Here is a 23,352-nt window from a genome sequence, read left to right on the forward strand (position 1 = left end):
CAATTTTATTATTGAACTAGTTTTAAGAAACACTTAAAAAGGAAAAACAAGGTATTTACCTCTCAGCTGTTTCTCAAAAATGGTTGAAGTGTTTCACCAAAACTGTAAATAAACACTGAGTCAGCTAATGTTTCAGCCCAGGTGATTGCATTCTGACTTGCAATCCTCAGAAAAGGAGGATATTATATCCTCGGGAGGATATTATATGGAAAGTGGTGGGTAAGATTAAATCCAGGTGATGACAATGGCACAGCGTTGGTAATAAAACACTCATACGTGCTTCATTAACACACCCAACCGAAGGCTAATGATTGCACGCGCTCCAAGCACTTCTGAGAAATAAAATTATTTAAACGTGACTGTAAACAAAACATTTGGTAACGTTTAAAAAGTTTAAAAGGACCATTTGTCTAGAAATGCTTTAATGCAAGGAGCCATTACACATCTCAGCTAATGCATTGCATTGACAGAATAATGAGTTGCCAACCAGTGTTTTGAAGAATATAATGCCTTTAAGCATGTAAGCACCATTCCAGTGCAAACTCTCTGATATATTTTAAGTTCCATCTAAATTTATTGCGTACTGGTGTATAAAGTCTTCCCAGTGTGAAAGCAAATGATCTATGCAGCAAGAACTTCATGACCATTTGACTTAAACAAGGACTTTTCTGAGTTTTCTTCAACATTTTGTAGATGGCACCTTCACACCCTAACTCTCAACACATAAACGCAGTTCAACAAGTATCGACAGGCTGTATTAGGAGATCTGCCAGGAAATGCGCAAACCCACTTGGAAAAATGAACCACCTTGGTGACTTGCTCTTCCTTCCCCTTAATGTTTCTACAGGAGACAAGCAGGTTCTCCGTGTGAAGGTGGCAAACTGACAGCTTTCAGTGTCTTCTTCGTGGAAGCCCTCACAGTTTTGTTCCACTTTCATCTCCTTCTCGGTAGAAACTACCATAGGATCTGAAATACTGTTTTCCAAAGAGGAAATCAGAAGACCACATAATTTATGAATTTCCTTTGTGAGTAAAGTGTTTCCACTGTCTGCACTGTATCTGAGCAGCAGTCACAAGGCAAAGACTCCCATCAAACATCTTTTTGTCAAAATGTTCCCCTGTGGGTGCCAAGGAGGAAGAGACAGGATGCAGTCCAAAACAGGAGGGGCAGCCAAGGCTTCTATCACTGTTCTTTATGTCAAAATGGTAATAATGACCAAATGAGAAACTCCAGGTGAAGATCACACTGCCTGTCATCGACCGGCCTTCTCCCCCTTCTGCTCTTGGGCAGGAGTGAAGAGATCAGAAGTACCAAGAACTTTCCCCTCTGGATCAGGAAGGAGAAGACAACAGCCAAGGACCTAAAACTGCACACAGAGCTTAACAAGTTGTCCGTCCCACCACCTGGCCTCATGGCATGGCCAACCCATGTTTTTCTCATTTGCTGGAGAATCATTCATCACAGCTACATTGTGGTCAGAAAGGACTGCAACTTAAATACTCCTTATAAATGTTGAAAGGCTGAAGAACACATTAAACTAAAACTCCACAAACCAAAACAAAGTTTTATGGTGGAAAAAATACATAGTGATCTCATGCTTTTCACAAGAGTTGTTCTTTCAAAGCCAGGAACCATGAAGTACTTGTTTCTGTTTTCTATTTTTATTTATCTGATACGCATAAAGTGATTAAAATTGCTATAGCACTTCAAATTAGATCTGAAGGGCACCCCAGTTAAAATGTAGTATGGTACGAAATGTTAATCATAATTGCAACAATCATGATTCAGATTTTTCACAAAGCCTTTGTAATTGCAAACAGTCTGGAAAAGAAGTATTTAGATGGCTAAATCAGTGTTTTTTCCCACCCTGCTGCTTTCCGGTGAAGAAAAATTGTGATGGATGAGTACCATTCATCAGGAGAAATAGCCAAAATATGAGATCACTAACCAGCAGCTAGACAGGGTTTAACCAACTCCTTTGTTTAATCACTGGGGATTCAATGTCTGGATGGAAAGAAGGAGTGAGGGAGTTTGGACAACTCAATGAATTTAACACTAGCATATTAAAAAAAAAAAGGCTTTAACCAGTCTGTAGCACGCAGCCACATCTATTGTAGTTTCCCACAGCAGAATAGAGACAACTCTCTCAAAAAATAGTGACTCTGTGATGGTTGGCATATGTAGCACTGAGAACTTTTTTGCCATGTTAGGAAGGCAAAGACTATAGTCAGGCTTTCTTTGGCAAATGTAAAACAAAACTATGCCCAAAACATATAGTTCCTGATACAAGCAGTCATTTACCTCCTACCAGTCATTCACAAGGCAGACTACAAAATGTCACTCTTCAGACTATTCAATCCCTACATTATACTACTTAGCAAATAAATAAAACAATGAAAGCAAAAAGAAAAGTTGACTTTCACATATATTTTCACATCTTCAAGCCAGTTGTAATGGGGCATAAATTGATTTATAGGGCTAAGTGGCAGGATATCCATACATACAGTATGGAAAATTAAAAATCATTAGGAATCCTCTGGAAGACCTAAGACTCGGAAGGCAACCAAAGGCAAAGCTCTGTCCCCAACCAAAAGTCAGACAGATAACAAGCACACAGAAAAAAGGTGTGGGTGGTTGGAAGGACTGCACTCATCTTCCCTTATCTGTAGGCAGGCCATATACTGCAGGGTATGTGGATTGTGTATAGGCAGAGCAACTCCATACAGAATGTAAGGTTTTTATAAGGGTGCCTCCATACCTTTAAAGACATGGGCTTTGAAACAGAGATTGCTTTGGGGATGAGTTGAACATGAATGCCATCATTAGCTTTACAATTATTTAATTCTATCTGTTTTTGTAGATTTTTAGACCCCTTATTTCAGACTGATTAGAAATATCTTGCTTTCCTACAGCAGGTCAAGTGGAATATAGTAAATAATCTCCATCTTCCTTGGCAAATAATGTCATCAGAAAGGAACAAACTGCCAATGCAGAAAATGTCTTTTAATGAATTTTAAATAGACACTAAGAATACACCAATGCTGTTAACATTTTTAAAGAAAATTGTCTCCTCCAGTAGACGTCACGAGGCTTTTTATGTATTTCACTTTACCATCCCACACTGAAACTCCAGTGTTTCATCAGTAAGTATTTATCGGAGTTCTCAGCAATGTTAGTCCCAGACTCGAAGTTTCAGTGAATAGAGAATTCCAAATGAGCTGTAAATGTCAACTCTGGTTTGAGAAGAAGAAATGTGGCGAATTTTAAAGTTACTGAGGCCTCCATAGAAGGTTCATCGTATGCGCAGCCACTCACCATACTGTAGACCACACTTTATTAGTTTTCCCATGCTGTAATCCTGAGAACAATGAACCAGAAACAGCAAAAAATGGGGATGCACACCTGAAGGATTTCCTTGGCTGGTTGTATTTAACAAATAAGTGTTCAGTTTTAACTAGTTAAGGGACATTTGATTAGCATATCATAGCAAAACTGAAGAAAAGGTAAGAGCTACGAAAAACCTTCTCAAGCATCAAACAGAAATGAAACAAACTTATAAATAGAGTTGCCTGCAAGCAAACAATTTCTGGAATGTACTGGGGAAAGCAAAGGAAAATCCCACAACAAAAGAGATTGCAAAAGCCAACCCAGTTTAACAAGTGGAATGACCAGTTTGGAGACTACAGGGGAAACAATGCAAAAACTCAGGCACGTTATACAAAGGATTTTTCTCAGCATTTACCAAACAAAACCCCAGCATAAAGACCAATCATGAGGTAATTAAATATGGCGCTTCAGAAACACAAAGCCTTTAAGAGTTGTTAACTACTCATGAAATATTAGAATTAATGAGAAACTCAAGGTGTCTCAGAGTAAAGCCGAACAATTTCAGATAGATTTTAATATATTCAACTTGCTGTGAGCAAGTGAGTGAAAGTAGACCAGAATCCTAAACAAACCGTGCTGGATTGCAGTCGGGAAATGTTAAGCTACTTGAGTACCAGACAACATGTTATATATCATCAAACAGCTGTCTGCCAATTTATCATGTACCACTTGTAGACACACAAAGAGCTGATAACACTATGAAGGCCTCTAAAAACATGGCTCTAACGCTCTAAATCTACCTTTTATGACTGCTATTAAAAACAAACTCACACAAACACTACAAGACCCTAGATTTCTAATGAAGTGTTCTTCTGATCTCTCTGACTGCAGCTAAGAGGGCAACTATAGCCTCGCTCTGATGGAAACGTGATGGTTGTCACTGCTCTGCAACAGTCTAAAAATCCTTAACGTTGCTAGGGGAGTAAGGGTAAATGAGCACTTGCCTGTCTGGCAATGGCCCAAGCCGACACCATGGCTTGTTGGTCCAAGCAGGGAGCTGCCTACAGAGGCTGTGTGAGTGCCTGAGCTGATGGCTACCACACCACGCTCCATAGCAATATTCAGCTCCCCCAGTTTCCATTCCCTTTTCCCAATCGGACTGGGTTGGCTGTGAGTAGCTGTACCATGAGATGTGGGATTGCTGGTGCTGCCTAAAGGCCAGTGCCCATTGCTGAGAACAGAAAAGACAGCAGAGAACCCAACCCAACCCAATTTAATGGTCTTCAGATAAATATCATCTTCCATTTGGAAAAGTAACATATACAAAATAAACTGCATATTATTTATTTATTTATTATTATTTTTGCTCATGTTCACTAATAGTTTAGGGGCTAACACTAGTATTTGTACATCTCTCTAGCTGCCCTAAATAAATGCGTGTTCCAGAAGTTTAAATTTTTCTTTGTTTAAAGCTAAAACAAACATGCTGGCATTCCTTAAGATCAAAGTCCTTCAAGGAGAGTGGAGTCAGATAAAAATATATTGCTTGTTGGCTAGTTCACCATTGCTGGAGAAGGGAAAACTGGTGTTCCAAGTATTCCTAAATACTGCTAGGACATATTTAGGACAGATATTCAGCCAGCTTTAACTAACTCCTGAGCAACAAGTCAACAAAGCCCAGTAGCTGTAAATGCTCTGCCAATTTAAAATTTAAAAATATGGGTCAAGGTTCTCAAACTTTCTAGATCCCTTTAAAAACTTAAAAAGAGTGTACAGTTAGAAGGTGAATGCATCAAATGGAAAAAAAAAAAAAAAAAAAAAAAAAGTGAAACAGTAACCCCAGGGTAAATAATTAAATCAGATTACAGCACATTTAATTATAAAATCAGTTCTGATGATCAATTTACTAAGTGGGCAAAAGCACAGTAAAAGTAAATTAAAAGTCTACCTTTGATGTCCAAATGCAGAATTTGGTTGAAAATACTGTGAATTCAAATCCCAATACTAAGAAAACAGGAAAGCTTTCACCTTTACATATGGCCATGTAAGCAGGTAGGATTAATTAATGCCCAGGAATCTTTGAAGACCTCAGTATGAGGTGAACCTTGTAAGCCTATCATCATTAGTCCACTGTCATTAATAACAGTATTTCTATGATTCCCTGCCAAGTCTGGGCTCCCTGAAGCATGCCACAACACTGTTGCTGACTTCAGTGGCACATGAAGCACTAAAGAAACAAGCACAGTGAGGCAATTGATTTAAAAACAAAAAACTAACTTTTTATTATGCTATGTATTCAAAGGAATAAAATATTCCTTTGGATCAAAATGAATTACTGATAAAATATAGAGATTTCAAAAATAATGTATGCAAAGTTGTAGTAAGTCTCTTAAATTTAGCATCTACAGTTTTGATACGATATTATGGAATTTGGAAAACTCTCCAGTTCTTCCCTATTTCCTTTCCAGAGCAGTGGCAACAACAGCTACCAAGTCTTGGGCAGATTTTTTTCCCATCTGGCACCCTTTTCTTCCCTCCACAGTGCAAGCTGGGACAGTTTCCTTCTTTGCCTGCTGTTGGAGTCCTCTGGCTATTCTTCTCCTCAAATATGCAGACTTTCTGCAAGTTGCAAACTTCATTGCAACACATGACGACTGACTCTGCACTCTGCAGAAGGTTACAATTAGGAACACTTCTGCAATTACTTAGATGAGCTGTTGTACACCTCTGAATTTGTCTTTATATTCTCAAGAGCAAACCGCAGACTCCACTTCTCGAGAGCCACTGCAGCTGCATAGAAGTAAATAAATAAAAATCACTTTTTCTGACAAATGATTCAGCATTTAAGAAAATAAAAACAGCTGTACTGTGTTAAACCAAGGGCCATCCAGCCCAGTATCCTGTTTCCAAAAGCAGTCAGCAGCAGATGCCTAGGGAGTAGTATAAGAACAAGGAAACCATTTAATGATATATATTGAAAATATTTTTCACATATCCTTGATGGAAAACAGAGATGGAATTTTGACAGAAAGGGGGAAAAAAAAGCAAAAGAAAACAAAGAGTCCAACACACATACCCTTTGCAAAAGCATGAAACATTCCTAAAAGAGAATTAAGGGGAAGATAAATCTTATGATTTCTCTCTTTTTTTTTTTTTTTTTTTTTAGAAAAATTGCCCACAGGAGCAGGCAAAGCCAAAATCTCCCTTGCTGTGCACAAAAACAGTGTAAGCGCATACTGATGCACGTTGCTGACCAGATAATTTTTAAGAACCCTTGACTATGAGTGTTAAAGTCTTTTCTCTTGCAAAATGGTCCTCATGGAAACATACAGCCAGGTATTTATGTCACGATATCACAGCTGAGAGTTTCCAGAATATTTAAATCAATGGATGAAAAAAAAAAAAAAAAAAGCTTCAAAAAGTAGATGCATCAGATGGAGGGAAAGCCTGTTCCACTTAATTCCCCAGACAGTGGAACAACCATTAAATCAGCATGCTGGAAACAGGCAAAAATTAGAAAGGTGCAGAAAATCTGGGGACAGTGAAATGCCCCATGAAATCAATTAGAGGTTTATTACAGGCTTAGTAGGACACAGTATCAGTTCCAGGAGAAGTCATCTGTGAGGGCATAGGCTGGAGGGGCTATGAAGTCACAGATGCAGAAACCAACCACTTTGATTACACTGTTAAGCTTCATATCTCCGGGATACCAGATCTGTGTTTTTCAGAAGCTCCAGATAAGCTAGCGAAATGTGCTGATGACTCAAACTCTGCTGGCAATAGGAAGATAGAAGAATCAGGGTATGGCAGAAGATGATGACCTTGAAATCTGGATAATAAGAAACAGTATGAAAGAACAAATTATTTCCAACCATCAGAATGAACTCTGCCCATCAGTTCAGACACAAATAGGCAGTTGTCCAGCTATTACCTGGGGATGGAGCTGGCCGTGCCTGAGGAGAACAACACGGATGCTTTGATCAACCACTGGCTGACGGTGGAGACACCAGTGTGACAAAACTGTGAAAAAGGCATACACAGCCCCAAGGAAGTATTAAACAAGGACAGCCTAGGAAAGGCAGCAAGCTTCTGTGGTAAAAGCTTTTTTTTTTTTTTCTCATGGTGAATGCCTACTTGCAATGCTGTGCGTGCTTCTGGGCACCAGAGTTCAAGAAAGATGGATCTGGTCTGGAGCAGGCATGGGTAAGGGCTGCCAATGTGATTCAAGGAAATAAAAGCCTGTCTTACAAGCAGAGAAATAGAGCATGGTGTTTTTTTGGCTTAGCAAAACAAAGGCTGAGGAGGGATATGACTGTCTCAAAGCACTGGTCATAAAACACTGCAGCCTCACCTCGAGTTCTGTGTGCAGTTTTGGGTGCCATGATATACAGATATAAAACAATTTGAGAGTGTCCAAAGGAGGGCTACAAAAATGATGAAGGGTCTGGAGGGTGAGATGTATGAGGAGCAGCTGAGGCCCCTTGGTTTGTTCAGCCGCGAGCAGAGCAGGCTGAGGGTAGGCCTCATGGCGGCCTGCAGCTCCCTCACGAGGGGAGCGGAGGGGCAGGCACTGAGCTCTGCTCTCTGGGGACAGCGACAGGACCTGAGGGAACGGCATGGAGCTGGGACAGGGGAGGGTCAGGCTGGGGGTTAGGGAAAGGGTCTGCACCCAGAGGGGGGTCGGACACTGGGACAGGCTCCCCAGGGCAGTGGTCACGGCAACAAGCCTGTCAGAGTTCAAGAAGCATTTGGAAAATGCTTTCAGACATATAGTTTGATTTTTGGGTGGTCCTGTGTGGAGCCTTCAGATCCCTTGCAGATCCCTTCCAGCTCAGGATATTCCACTATTCTATGATACTTCATGCCTGTCAAATAACAGCTTTATAGCTAGAGAAAGCCTCATCAAAGGAGTACACTTCTCCACTCCGAAGTTAAGAGAAGATCACATCAAGCTTCAGCAGATACCCTAATGTGAAAACAAAAATGCTGTGTGCTTTACAGGTTTTGAGAATCTCTGGAGTGCTGTGCTTTTAAAAAAGCTGGAAACAAAGTCCCATTCCTTATGGGAGCAGGCATTAGTCTCTTGCAGTGTCTTGCCCACTCCTTGCAAAGCCCTTGGACATAGCACATGGCTGCCGGTGTGGCTGGAGGCTCTGGGCAATGTCTCTTGCACAACCTACCTCCATTTTGGAGAGCCCGAATTTGAGCACCAGAACCAACAGGCCAAAAGGGAGAGATTTATCCTTAGGTACTAGATCTAGAGGACCTAAATAAATGATGCATCTTCCCCCGGGTGTTGGTATCTTAATTTACACTTCAACCACCAAGCTCCTGGAGGTAAACAAAGATCCCTCCTCCGTAAATTTGGGTATAAATCTCTTCCCTGAGCTGCAAAAGAAATCAACAGAGCTCTTAATTCCTCTTAATTCTACCACTTCAAACTAGTCTAACCATTTTTTGGGTGTCAGGAACCCACAGGTAAATTGCTATTTGATGCCCAGTGCATTCTGGATCCACCAACACTAGTGCTAAATATTCTGCGTGTGTGTGTATATATATATATATAAACACACATATGTATATAGGTGATCTATGTATTCACAGATTCCTATGGGAACAGTAAGTTGCACTACAGACACAACCTCTCCCAGTTATTTTTAAACATTATTTTTTTTTGACCAGTGAGAATGACAGATATGATCTGTATTTCCAAGACACTTTATAATTTTTTATAAATATGACTCAATATTTATAACACCTCTTGTGTTAACACAAGTTCGTGTTTTTTTTTCCAGCTGTTAGTTGTTATTATCTCTCTCTTCTAACCTTGAACAGCTTATTCATTTCTCCTAAAAAACAAAGAGAGAAGTAATAAATAAATAAATATATAAACCCAACAGTTGCATCCCTTTCACAAAGGGGAAAACAATGGCACAAATGTGTTAAACAATTTGTGTTAAATAGCACATCAAGTCCTATGCCGCCATTTAAATAAACATCTTCTAATATCCAAGGTTATCTATTTGTTATCCAGCAGAGATCTGCTATGAAGCAAGTGGTTACTGTGACTTGTAGCCCCAAGACTATCATTATTTCAGCTCAGGACAGGCAGACACAAATATTTGATACATACTAGTGTGCTTAAATATACATATAAAGATTGATATCTTGAAAAGATTCTGATTCACCACTCACTAATTGTAAGGTCAGTGTAAAAGATGGTAATACCTGTAGTAGATCTGTAACTATGAAAAGGTTTTCAAATATTGTAAATTGTACACAGATATTAACAGAGGTCTGCTATGCATCATCAGACAAATGCTGCCTTGTAAAGGTCACAGAAAAAAACACATCACTTTAGGAAATTATAATTAAATAAAATGCTTAAGTTACTGCATTTATATTGATAAGTTATGGATATCTATTTAAACCAGGGTTTAAATGCATTCAGTATGTGCATAAAAATGCAAAGTCAAAAACATATCAAACTAATCCATTTTTATAGTGATCCTACAGGTGCCATATCAGAAAGCTTCAGCCCTGCCTTCAAATCATTTAGAGTCTTTTATTATTTTCCTTTGTCTGCAGCTGTACGGCAAATTTTTATTCTGCATGATAATGCTGTTCTCCCAGTCACTCTGAATTAAGCACCCAAGCCAGAGAACACATGATAGTGTCTGAGCATCCTCTTAACAATTTTGGCATTCCTGTACTCTCCGTGCCTACTAGTTTTTACCCTTGTTCCAGAAAACAATCAGTCTGGGGGAAGATTCGTCCATGCTTTGTGCAACAACAGCACACAGTTCTACCCACGGCTTTCCCCTTTCTACATGTTTACAAATTCTTACATTCTTACAAATGCCACTGAAAAATCAGTAGTGTTTTCCACAAAGTGTTGTCCTCTCTGTGGTCTCGTGGTGTCCGCAGCGGTGCAGCACACTAGGGTCAGCTGCTCAGCACATGTGCCACCTTGGACATGTCTTTCTCCTCCTTTGGGTTGCTCTCCTCAAATCTCATCTCAAGCCATAAAGCTGTCTACAACCACAAGCATGCTGGGATCAACAAAATCTGCTAGGTATATCAGTTAATTAACTTCTGTTGAACTGAGCTAAATATCAATTTGCCATCATTTCTCTATGGCCTCTAAAGAAGCAACATATTTATTAACTTCTTGCACCACCTTTCCATTTGATATTTCCAAGCCTGTATCAGTAAGCAAACACACTAAATAGAAGTTGGCCGTGTATAGGAATATTTTATGAATTTACTGACCTTCACTTGCTACCTAATTAGCCAGCAATACCGTTTCTCGTTTCACATAAGAAACTGGCTGGCTATTTTTACACCTCCAATTTCTGTGTGCACCGCCGAGGTAAACAGATGCTTTATAGCAAATCAATGCACACCATGATACAATTGACAGAGATCACAGGAGATCTTCTCGCAACATCTAGGATTTAAAGGCGAATAACAAACTAGAAAGAACAGCCATATTCAAATACCTAATAATAAATTCCTGTGCTCATTAAACACATTACATACATTGTAACAGCTGGTGTGCTGAAATATCCAATAAAGGAAAACTTGCGTGCAGTATTGTTGATGCTTTAGGGAAAGCTGGCTACATGCATTTTTTATAATAGTGCTTGTTTAAAAGACCATCTATGCGTGGAAGGACTTCAGCTGCACTGCAGAAATGTCAAGTTTGGGGGAAGAAAGAAGTTACACAAACATCTCTTAGGCCAGTCCTGAGTAATGTCAAAGACCAGCTTACGCATGCACTAGGACACAGGCAAAGCCTTTGGGACTGCTGCTCTTAAAACAAAGTGAGATGCTAAGAGCTCAGGACAAAATGGCATATGGTTCTTATATAAAAGTATTGCCACCCCTTCTCCCAGTGCTCCCAGGACACTTTTCTTTCTTTCTTCTTCCTCCCTTTCTTTCTTTCTTTATTATTTTTTTTATTTTATTTTTATTATTTAATCAATTGTCTGCCTAAAGTAAAACTGCACAAAGAAACCTAGCAGTAGAGATGGTCACCACAAACTCCCTCCTTCCAAAGGAGCTCTAACCACTAAATCTATAGAGCTACACCTTCTCTTGCTTTCTCTTGCTGTCTTTTATAAATTCGTGCTTCCTACACAATAGCCAGCTTCAGCGAGGTGCGTTAATGCTGACCTTCCCCACCTACCATATGGGATCCTTTCGTTGCCTTGAACAACCATCTAAAATAAGACCTACGCCTGCCTTCCTAATGGAAATTTCCTTCTTGCAGAAGAAAAAGAAGTAACGGTAAGTACCAATGACTCAATAAGATAAATCTGGTATTTGAAAAGGTCAAAAAAGGAAAATACCATGAAAACCACACTTTAAAAGTATGCGGAGGCTAAAGTTTAGAGGGAACAACTGCAAACAGTCCTCTACAACAGCTGCTTCTCAGTAAAAAGGCTGCTAGCATCATTAAACAGGTAGTTCTATGAGTCCTGGGACAAATGACGGCAGGAGTTTTACACCTTTGATTGTAAATCCCCAAACCTGACTCAGTTGCAGTTAACTGAATTTCAAGGATCTCCTTTATTCTTTGGGAACTTAAAGGAAGCTCCCACTAACCTCTTTTCTTCTGTTTGGGATGGTTTACTGGTCTCTCCTTCTTTGTCCCCCCCCCCCTCTATTTGACTCCCTATTTTCACAGAACTTGTAGGAACTTAATTATCCTTGAGACTACGATCTCTTTGTCAAACTTGGCTGAATTTGGCCACTGGGTTCAAAAGTGAGTGGGGGAGGAGGGAAAGAGAGGCAGTCTGATTGCATAAGCCTCATTTCCTCAAGAATCCAGGCTACAAACAATTATAGCCAGAAGGTTCAATTAAAGAAAGAGAACCGTAGACTTTCCCCGCACTTCTAACACAGACTGGTTCATGCATACTAATCAGCCGACGCTGCTCTCACTGAAGTAATGAGAGTTTTGCAGCAAATTAATATTCATATTGATTTATACTGAGGCCTGTCGAAGGGAGGAACTTCAACAGCATAAACATGTTTAGCACACAGCACAAAATCACCTTTATACAAGCTCTGTAATTTACAAATGCAAAGATGCCCTAACTCCATACCCATATCCACGTACCCCCATCTGTGCACACGCAAATCCCATGCCTTCACTTTTAGTAACGCTGACGTACATTGTATGACTAGCACCACGAAGCACAGAGGTAGGTAGGGCAAGATGCCTGTAGGGAAGAGTCTGCATTTTCATGACATTATGTAAAACCTCTACCTTAGGAAAATCATCATTAAGATGGTCTTTGAAAAGTAAATAGTTCTTGTTTTGGATTAGAAGCCGGCTATGTGTTGCTACATCTGATGGTACTTGACACATGGCCACATCTATGACAAACATGAAGTGATGGAAAATTATGCTTCCAGGGAGCGGGGCTTGTTTTTTTAAACTTTCTTGGTTTTTCAAATGCATAGACCATGTCCTGGTTAATTTCTAGTTTTAAGATCTTCATTAAGAAGAAGTCAATTTAAATTTGCAAAAGATTACCCATCTTTTTATTTTTAAATAAGCTTGAGTTCACTTTCATAAAATCCCTGTGCCTAGAAAGATTTTCCTTCTTGTCATAGATAGCAAATGAGCCTAGTTACATGGGTTACATTTATTTCAAGTTAATGACTTTACATTAGCTGATAGCATTACTAATAGCAAACTATAAAGTACATGCTGAAAACGTTCCTCCCCTGCTTGCTCTCCGCACCAGCATTCTTCTGCTACAAAAGACGTTTTCTTCTGGGTTTAGCCTATATGCTGATTTTCTTCTCAGCCAGGTCATCGCTGTGACAAATACATTGTCCACCTTTTTACTCAAGGCAGTTGGCAACACAGTCCCCAGTTAGTACAGCAGCTAATGCTGCCTCCTGAGAAGGGCTTCAGTCAGTTGCCATAGAGAAGTCAGCAGGACCATTTGGAGCACCCTGGGACATCCTGGACTTGTGCGCAGTGCCAGCAGATATGACACACTCCTCTGACATGTCACTGGAAAGCCACCAAGAACACTCTAGGGCATCGTAAATGGCACGAGATACCCCTGTTTGGGCAACTAAATCAAGCCCAAAGACTCGGGTCCTATCCACTGCAAACAAATATGCGTTTAATTTTAACATAATGACCTAATCTAGAAAGTGATCTTAAAAAAAAAAAAAAAAAAGGCATTAATCTCTCTTGACTTTCACATCTAACTAGGAAAGACAGCTTTTGTGAAGTTGTTTACTTGGCTGGGAGTGAGTGCCAGGAGAACTGTTTGACAACAGCCACTGGGGCTTATTCTAGTGCCTGATGTGCTGGATTTTCTTTCTTGGCTTGCTGTGAACCAGCAGAGCACATCGCAGCAGCTCAGTTAGCTTCTCAGTCACAGCTGAACTGTTCTTCTGTCCATTAGGTATCTTCACAGATGCCACCAGACACTCAGTAAGACAATACATAAAATGCAGTACATGAACCCAGTCAGAGATGGATCTTCACCGCAGAGAGTTCAACTCAAGGCCCCAGCTGAATTTCAAACAAAATAAATAAATCTGTTTTTTTACCAAATAAAACTGTAAATAAATCTGTTTTTTGCAAAGTTCAAAAGCTGTCTGGTCTATGGCACATGGAGGTGAAGTAGACGCAGCACACCTGATGGGTTGTTAGCCCAAGCCATCCAGCCAGCTGCGACAACAGCATACGCATGGATTCCCTCTCATTTAAGCCACGGGAATCTGTGAGGAAGCAAGGGCTGAGAACTTGTAATGCCTCGTGAGAAAGGGTATGTTTACACTGTGGTTACTGCACTCAGCCATCTTTCAGTTCGCAGCATGGCACCACGCAGGGCAGCAGTGTGCTGCAATGTGTGAGCTTGTAGGTTCACAGCTGCCTACAGGAAGCAGGATGGCCCTGTTGGCACGTTGAGCCATCATGGATGCAGCTGCCTCTGTCATGCATGATGCTGTTTCCCACTGATCATCTACTTTTTTTCTATTCACAGCTCAATGATTTGTCTTTCCAAGCACTGGGGCCATCTGACTTCTGGGACATTGTTCACAACACGTTGCCCTGTGGCTCCCAGACAAAGCAGATGAGAAGACTGCTTTTTTTCTCCATTATCAATTTTTTCCTTGTCTTGGTGAAGACCTTGCAGGAATCTAATCCTGCATGGCACAGTATGCTGCCACCCACCAGAAACAACATATCAGTGTGGAAGACAACAGACACAAATGATTTCCTCTTGAATTTTAGTTTTGGGACTGGTACCTCACACCAGGCTTTCAGAGCTGTGTTCCAACATCTCCAAAACCATAACAGCTTTCCTTTTCTTGCAGTGGGTTTCCAGTGCAATCCACCTCCTCAGAAACAAGGTGCCAGTCTTTGTGTAAGATGTGAGTTGGGAGAGCAGGATGGCTGTCAAATGGACTTGCAGGTAAACTAATCGAGTCCTGTCTGAGCTTTTGCTATTAAAAATGTCTTTCCAGCCCTGTGGATGACTTTGACTAATAGGAACATGGGTCTTGACTCTGCTAGGCTTTTACATCATGAAGGTCCCTGCATCTGAACACAACCCTGCCTTTTGTATTCATGATGCAGTCTAAGTATAACAGCTTGGGAAGAACAGCTGATGCCTGAGCTGAGAGAAAGCTGCACACACAGGGACAAGAGAATAAAAAAAGAGCCTGGAAAGAAAGCAGGACCACCTGCCAGAAAAATAAAGGAGTAGGTGGGAAGACCTGGAGAGAGCAAGCCTGTAGGAACAGTGACCTGAGTTAATAGGGAGCGTGGGGGAGGAGTGGGCAGCAAGCAATTGCTCTTGTGTTCAAAATCCTAGTGATGGGATGAGTCAGAGACTCTGATTGAATTTTGCCTTCACTACACCCACAGACTGGTTATTATAAAGCTTAGGGGAGCATGGGTTGGTGCAGCAACAAAAACTACACAGAGAATCGGTGGGCATATGAAGGACCCTCGAGAGCATGAGAATCTGAAGAATATCTGCCAATACTGTGCCCTTCCACACAATGTTTCCTGCAGCTCTAACGAGCCTGCCTAGCTGCTCTTCTTCATGCAGACTGAGACTGATAACTGAGTGGCAGCTGTATCTGAGATAAAGGGATGCAGCAGAACTACCTGGGAATGGTCTTTGCGGGTCTCTGCTGGGGCTTCTGGAAGCAGCAAGCTTCAGGAGTTAACTCCACCCAGCGTGGTCAGTGCCCAGGAACTACTAAAAGAGTAACACAGGTCCCTCAGGACAACACGATCCAGAGAACAAGAAGATATATTTGTATTACATCTTTCAGCTACTGTTCTTTAAATGTTTTCATCTTCAACCATTGCTGCTCTTATTGCTCACTCTCCTCCACAGGCCAGGGGCCAGAGGACCTGCTCAGCATGTTCTACCACACCGACCACAGCAGAAAGCTGCTGGTAAACACCCACTCGCTCACGTTGGGCAGCCCTAACGGGCCAAAGGAGGCGTGAAGTGTTGTGACAGGTCTCCCAAATGCAAAAGGCTTCTGCTCTGATCACAGCAGGACCTTGCACTTAATGGCTTGATGGGGAAGAGGAGGCCCCGCACCTTCAGAGGGAAAGAGGGTCTGGGTAGCTCAGGTAGCTCAAACACCCGACTTGGCTCTCCTTTGAGAGCAGAACTGATTTCAAGTTGAAGCAAAGTGCCTGAACTTAAAAATTTGACAGCTTTAGTGGCTACAGAGGGTACTAGTGATGGTCAGGATAGCTTCACGCTCACAGTATTGCCACTAGGAGAGCAAACAAGCAAACAAAAGGCCTGAGGGAGACACCCCGTTTTTCTACAGGACAGAAACGCTGGCTACACAGTACACAGGTTCAACATCTCCCTGTTTCCCACAGCTTAGTCTGGGGGCAGCCATTTCACAGCAGAAGCAGTGGTGACAGGCTAGGACTTGCTGCTCTGAGCTGTCGTACTACTGCTGCCCCTCAGCCTAGGCCTGCACAAGAGGCCAGGGCTTTTGCAGGCTGCGGGGCCAAGCTACGCCTCTGGACTTTGCTCTGAAGCCAACGAGAAACTTTCCCCTTTCTCTCTCTCCTGGGAGAGAGAGGCAAAGTCTAGCTAAGGAGAGGGCCTCTTCCAAAGAGAATGATTGTCCAAGGTGTTTTTTTAAAAAAAGAAATGCTAAACACCATATCACTTCACGTAAAGGCTTGTTTTTGAGTCTCTCCTCACCAATTCATGGTCAGCCAAGTTCATGGATCTTTAATTGTGTCTGCAGAGTGCTTCAGCTCGCTGGGCTTTATCCGTGCCTTTAGTTAAGCCAGCATAGCTAGCACAAACACGGCTAGGTGAACACAGGGAAGGGAGGCAAAGAGGTAAAAAAAAAAAAAAAAAAGAAAGCGTTTAAGGAGCTTGTGTATGCTGGGAGGACTGCAGGAGAAAAAGGGAATACAGAGGGTTTTGCAGAAAACAAACAAGAACAGATGATTGACAAAGGCAGGAAATAACTGCAAGTCCCTGAACTCAGAGATAAAGGGCACCTCCAGAAAGAGATTTTCCTTTCTTAATCTCCATTGTACCTCAATTACACTGGATTTTGCTGCCTACATTCATAGTTTCACGTTACATTTAATGCAGTTCTTCTCCTTTTCTTTGGACCAGCTCAAACAAGTTGCATGGCTGCATGACTACTTGAACAGAGTAGTCATGCCCCTTCCAGAGGGAAGTCAGTGGGGAAAAAAATAAATCAGATTAATCCTGAGGATAATTCTCAGCAGGTTCTCGTCTGCTGTTCCAGTACAAGATCTGTGGGCTATCAAGTGAAATCAGGAGGTTTGAAACAAATGGCAGAAGATGGTTTCCACACTGCGTAAGGAAGTTGTGGAAACCCTTGCTGCAGCATGCTGTGGGTGCTGAAGGTGCACATGGTTCAAAAATGAGAGGGAAAACTCAAGGGAAAGACGTTCCCTGAAAGCTATCAGGTACAGCCACATCGTGTCTGGCTGTCAAAGTCCCTGAGCAGCAGACCACTGGGCACTAGGAGAGCACTGCAGAAAGCCTCTATATGCTTGCCTACCTCCTCCTATATGCACTACTGGCCCTTACTGGGCCATGGGGCTAAATGGGGCTTTGGTATGACACAGGGTGGTCACAGCTATTCCGACCACAGAGGGAGCCCACAGAAGTAATTCTCAGGATGCTAAAACTGGCCTTGATCAACATTTTCTCTTCATGTCCACAATTCTCTGAAATTGAGAGATAGGAAAGCTTCTGCCAGGTGTTCCCAGCTACCTGTAACTATTGGGGCTTTTTAGGAGTAAAAACATATGTGAACAAGAAGTGACATGACTGAACTCATTGCTCTGTCTTCTATATGGATAATGCATCCATCAGCAAGATGAAGAGACCTGGATTCGGAATCCTCCACCTGAATGGTTTTGGGCTGCAAACTCCACTTCCCCAGATCCTAAATCTACCCCATTCAACTGGAATTAGGTCACTATGCAGCAAAGCAAGCAAAACTCATGGGCCCAGAAGGAACAAGCGATGCAGCAATGCTGTCACTCAGGAGAAATGAGTTTGCCCATTTCAGTCACTCTTCCCCTATTCCCACCAGCTATAGGCAGAACCCTTGAACTCACCTTGTCTTCAAAGAGTGTCACACCACATAACTGTGTGATAGGCAGAAATTCAGCCAGCTAAAGCACTATGAACACTCATTTAAATGTCTTCTGGTACAGACAAAACTAGCTAGTCCCCTCTGCCTATGGTGCACACCTAGAATCTGTCCAGATTGCCTTAACTGCAAAGTGAGAGCAGGTATCATTGACCCCCCAGTGTGATATGATCCCGATTCCCTGACATTTGTAAAACATGTAGAGATCCCCAAAAGAACCGCAGAAATGCAAATGACTGGCTAGTGCATCCTAACTCTAAGATCACTCAGCCTGCTTGGTTTACAAAGGCTTTTTTCCCCGCCTTTTTCTAAATAAAACTGGAGTCCATCTTAAACAGATTCTTTTCAGTTCCAGATATTTCAACAAAGTGTATGTTCCTAAAATTTCTTTTTTTCCTGGAACCCTTTTAACTTGGTAAACAGGTCTCTCTGTACAGCTTTCAATTACCTTTTATTCTGTAGTGCCAAATGAGACCAGATAGGCATGTTCTTAAAAGGCTTTCATGAAAATGCAAATGAACAGTTCACACTAGTCTGCTGGCTCAATAAATAGAACAGTTCAATGTATTTACACACTAGTAAATAGATTAGAAAAATACAGAAAAATCCATTTTTAGCCATAGAGATGCTTTCATTCTCTTGTCACCACCATGAAATTTGCAATGACAGTATCTTTAAGATACCTCCTCTGTTGTCAATACTAGCTTAGACAATGCATCCTCCTAGTAGCTGACTAGCAGAAAGGGTATAAATCTGAGTCAAGAGAAATCAGACCATAATTTAAAAGCTAGACTAGCCTGAGAAAGTGAGAATCAGCTCTTGCTGAAATGCACATGAGCATATTTTTTTATCTGCCAAGCTGCTCCCTTCTCCCCCTCACAGACATCATTATTCATTTTAATATATATGTTTTTTAAATACAGCAAAGTTCTGTATGTTCTTGGCCCTAGAGATTACATTATATATTAATATTCCTTTGAAAGGATTTTGTTCTTTACCACTAGCAGAACTAGAAAGTCCTGAAAACAGGTTTGCTTACAGTGTTGAACTTGGAGGACTCTGCGTGTGATATATGAAGTGTTACACATCCAGGTTCTTCACTTTTAAAGAATTATGCTACTTGAACTGAGAGAGAAGTATGAAAACATAAACAGAGGAGTTCCTGAAATTGAAACTTTCCCTTAAACAGGCCTCTTTGCAGACCTAAAACCACTGCAGCATCCAAATGGGAACTTGTAAGGGGAAGCAAACAGCCCCAGAAAGGCTTCAGGAAGGTTTAAGGCAGCGGATGAGGCTCTGGCTCTAGCAGTGCTTCCTTGCCAGCTCCCTGCTTTCCCGTCCACCGGCAATGCTCTGGGCTTCGTCATGTAAATATGCTTTAATCCGTGTCAGGCACAGGCAAATGGATTAGCTGAGAGCCACTTTCATCCTGACATTAAGTTAGCAGGAGCCACTCGCCTGGTTCAATTTCGGGTGTCGCACTGGCTGGCAGAGCTGTGCAGGGCTCCTGTTGGTGGGAGTCCAGGTGCTGGAGGCAACGCTGAGAGGGGTTAATGGGTGCTTATCTGCCAGCTGCTGTATCAGCACCAACAGGATTACCAGGAATGATCCCCTGCACACTCCTAACCCCCCAAAGTGCCCTCTTTAAGCCAGGGCAGGCTCTGTCTCTCACCAAGCAGAAGAACAAACACCGAGCCCTATCTCAGAGGTCCATGTGGCAGGACCTGGCATTGGCAAGTTTCTGGCCTGAATTTGAACCAGACTCATTAGTTGTTAGCTATTTCTGTCTAGCCTGGAGCACCGTACAGATGAAGGATATTCAGAGCCTAGACAGTCTTCAACAGTGAGCATTTTGGATCCTCAAAAACTGTAATCGGTTTGAGGGGCTGTTGTTGCAACTTCTGCTGGGTTTAAAGTCAAGTATTGCAAGGACAGGTATTCTGAGCCAAAAATCCCTTTTGAGTTAAAAGCAAACACTCTTCATTAAATTTTGTTGACCTTTTACTTGGAACCGGTAGACCTACAAATATACTCCTTTAATACAGGAAAGCTTCGATTCTGATGCAATCCCATCACTCTTGAAGCCAGGGACTAAGGCCACAGCACTATCAGTGACAGAAGTAACCCAGTACTCTGCTGGTCTCCTGTATCTGCTGCTGCCACACAGCCCTTCTCCCCTCTGTCAGCAGCAACTACAACACCAACAACTTAGTTTTAACCACAATCAATTTCCCAGCCTGGCGTACTGCACGGCCACAAGACGGTGGTGGTAGCACAAAGGAGGATGTGGTGTGGCATCGAGGCAAGCATCTTATTTCCTTTCTTAACACCAGCTTTTACTACCTTTGACCGACCATGAGGCTAAGGGCAAAGTCAGAGTAAAGGTGCTTCTGGCAGATAAGGACACCACAACTCCTCTTCTGTCCCAGGAAGGAAGAACAGAGCTGAAGGGTGCACGTCCCTTCCCCAAACAGGAACCCTCATGGTATGTGGTTAAAGGAGAGCCGGTCTGAGTGCTCTATCTTGTGTTTGACTGATTTCTGATGGAGCTGCAGTAACTACTAGGCACCACATAAATGTAATACATACCTCAACATTAGACTAAAAAAAATCTGTTCCTTCTCAGGGTAATAAGATGTTTATTCAAGGACCCTCAACTTACTAATTCATTTTTACAGCAGGTACACTGAGCCAAGACAGTAAAAGCGCTAAATCTCCAAAGCTCTAAATATTATGTAAATAAACTCTAAATAATTGTCCACATTAAAGTGTGGTTCAGTGTTCAGCAAGGAAAACAGTTCTTGTTTTCTTTTAATTAAATTCTGATTTTATCTATAACTCCAGACTGTTTGTTTATTTACATAACTGCTATCCCGCCTGTTGAATTCCAAAGCCTTATTCTGAAACTGTATGATTAACACCAGCACTGCAGAAAGCCACACATCAGACAGATTTATGTGACTAATGACACAAGTCTCTCAACCGGCAGCATGAATGAATCGAGCTACCCGGCCCCAATCTTGCTGTATATGCACCAATTTCCAGACACCCTTCGGAATAACACAGATAATGGATGCGAGCTGACAGAGCCCTGCACTTGGAACAATTTCTGAAAGCTTTCCACGTACAGGAGGTCAGGCAGCACATGCTGGTGCAGAGCTCTGCCTGATGCTCAGTAGACCTTGCCATCTTGCCCACAGCAGTCGGTGGAAGGAAACCTGAGCCTCCAACTCTGCGGCTTCAGGCCACAATTCAGCTTCTTGGTCTGATCTCATCTTTACCTGCAATGTCATTAAATGGACCTGAGAAGCATGGCACAGGAGGCACAGGTACCTGCTCCCTTCTGCCAGCTGCTTGGGGCAGGATAGGGCTGCTCAGCTTCAGCCGCCAGCACCAGGTTTGAGAGCACCAAGCCATTAGAGCTGGCGACCTACTGCACGAGAACAAAGCACCCTCGCTTACTTTGACTGCATTTTAAAAATTGTTTTGGACTTCCTCCCGTTGAGCCATGATGCTGGTTGTCAGTGAGTTACCCACAGAGATCCCTCAGGATCTCCCTGCGCTGCATTATTAGCTTTGACTACAACACAAGTTTCGATTCTTGGGTGGTGATCATCCCGACACAAAAGCCTCCAGCTTGACTAACTGGCACCTCAGCCACAAACATCCTGTGCTGTCAGGGGAGGCAATGGGCACTGGGGTGAGTCAGGCAGCACTGGCACGCTTCGCCACCTCCGCTTCGGCCAGGAAGATGCAGCAGCAGCCTCTTGCCCTGCAAACCAGCCGTTTGGCCAACCCTACCACCAAGGTGGACTGAGCCCTTCACCCCATGTCCAGCCTCCTGCCCAGCAAGGGCAGCTGGAGAAGAAGCAACGCAGCACAACGGGACTTCTTCTTGCAGCAAAACCTGATGTGAGCAGGGCAGCTTCATAAAACGGGCTCCCTTTCTTCCTCCCTAAAAGGAGGGGACATAGACTCAAAGCACTGGGTTTTAGGTTGGCTGGGATTTTCTCCAGCTCTGTTTTGTCTGCATGGCTGCTAGGGTGGTGGTACTTCTAGACTTTGAAATTAAGACTTGCTTTGGCAGTGATTTACCTCGCTGCCAAGTTCTATGTTGTTTAAAAACTCTTTTGGTAGGGGAATCGGAAGTGCCTAAGACTGATTCTCCTCTTACATTAATCCCTTGCTTCCAAGGCTATAGGGATGAACCACAAATTCTTGTACTGTGATTGAAGTTTGATGTCAGAAATGAAGGATTAAGCCACAGTCTGACCAATTCAAAATCTAACAGTTCTATAAACTTACAAACAAAGCCTTGGTTTAAAATTAAATCTCTCTGGCAGCCCATAAAGTATTTCTCAAGTCTCTACAAAGGATAAAAAATTGCATCTGAAAAAATTGTACTGACTTGCTTATTTTCTGTAAAAGCTACTTATTGCCCATTTGCTGCAGATGCTAGCCTGCCTGCTTAAGAAAAAAAAAATTATCCCATTGGCAAGCGACCAATATACTAGAACATCTACAAAGAAGCTGTTACAGTTTATCGTGCAGTAATCCATGGATTAAGGTCATTAATAGCACTCGATGACATACTGTGATGACTCCAAAGGTGCTGTTCTGGCTTGTAGGATATACAGAACGTAAACCCCTCACAAATATTTCCACAAAATTACCTTCTTCTAAATCTTTAGAAGAGAAGAAATGAGAAAACCCAGAAAAAAAACAGATGCTTAGTACAGTGTTTTGCACTCCACACACACACAGAAAAAGAATGTAAAATGAAACTAAAGTAATGTTTTTAAACAGCACAATTTTCTTCTCATTCACACTGATGTAACCATAGTAAGAATTCTTGGTGAGTAATTTAAATTTTGAATTACAGAGCCAAATTTGAAAAACAGGTCAAGACATTCTCCCATGACCAAAAGACAAAGCAATTAGTAAAACTTTTAAAATAAAATCTCAAATGGTAAACTTTCTCTGTGCATTATTTACATGTAAAAAAAAAAGTATTTTTCTTTCTGTTTACATGAGAATACAAACATTTCTTCACAGAAAACACTGTGTACTCCCCAAATCCCATGGGGCTTTTAAAAGTCCTTTCTACAGTACAAAGAATTTTGGAAAACTTTTAAAATAGTTCTCTAAAGCTTGCTTGATGTCATTAGCAAGTCAGAAGAAGTTGACAGCCTATCAACATAATTGCTAATTTTTCTCCAAGGGAGAGAAATCCCTTACTTTGTTCTGAACTTATGTGGCTATATGCACTATCAATATATATAAAATGCTATTTGTTTATCTCAGAGTCCACAACACCACGGGTAAACCATCTATTGTGTCTAAACTGA

At 41.8% G+C, this 23,352-nt stretch overlaps 1 protein-coding gene across 11 annotated transcripts in view; it reads right to left on the reverse strand.

Moving 5' to 3' along the window:
- Positions 1–23,352, reverse strand: part of MBNL2 (muscleblind like splicing regulator 2) — a 108,559-nt gene that overhangs the window by 45,951 nt on the left and 39,256 nt on the right. The gene's annotated exons all lie outside the window — the stretch shown is intronic.

This window comes from Anas platyrhynchos, chromosome 1, assembly GCF_047663525.1.
Source record: "Anas platyrhynchos isolate ZD024472 breed Pekin duck chromosome 1, IASCAAS_PekinDuck_T2T, whole genome shotgun sequence".
Taxonomy (NCBI): Eukaryota; Metazoa; Chordata; class Aves; order Anseriformes; family Anatidae; genus Anas; species Anas platyrhynchos.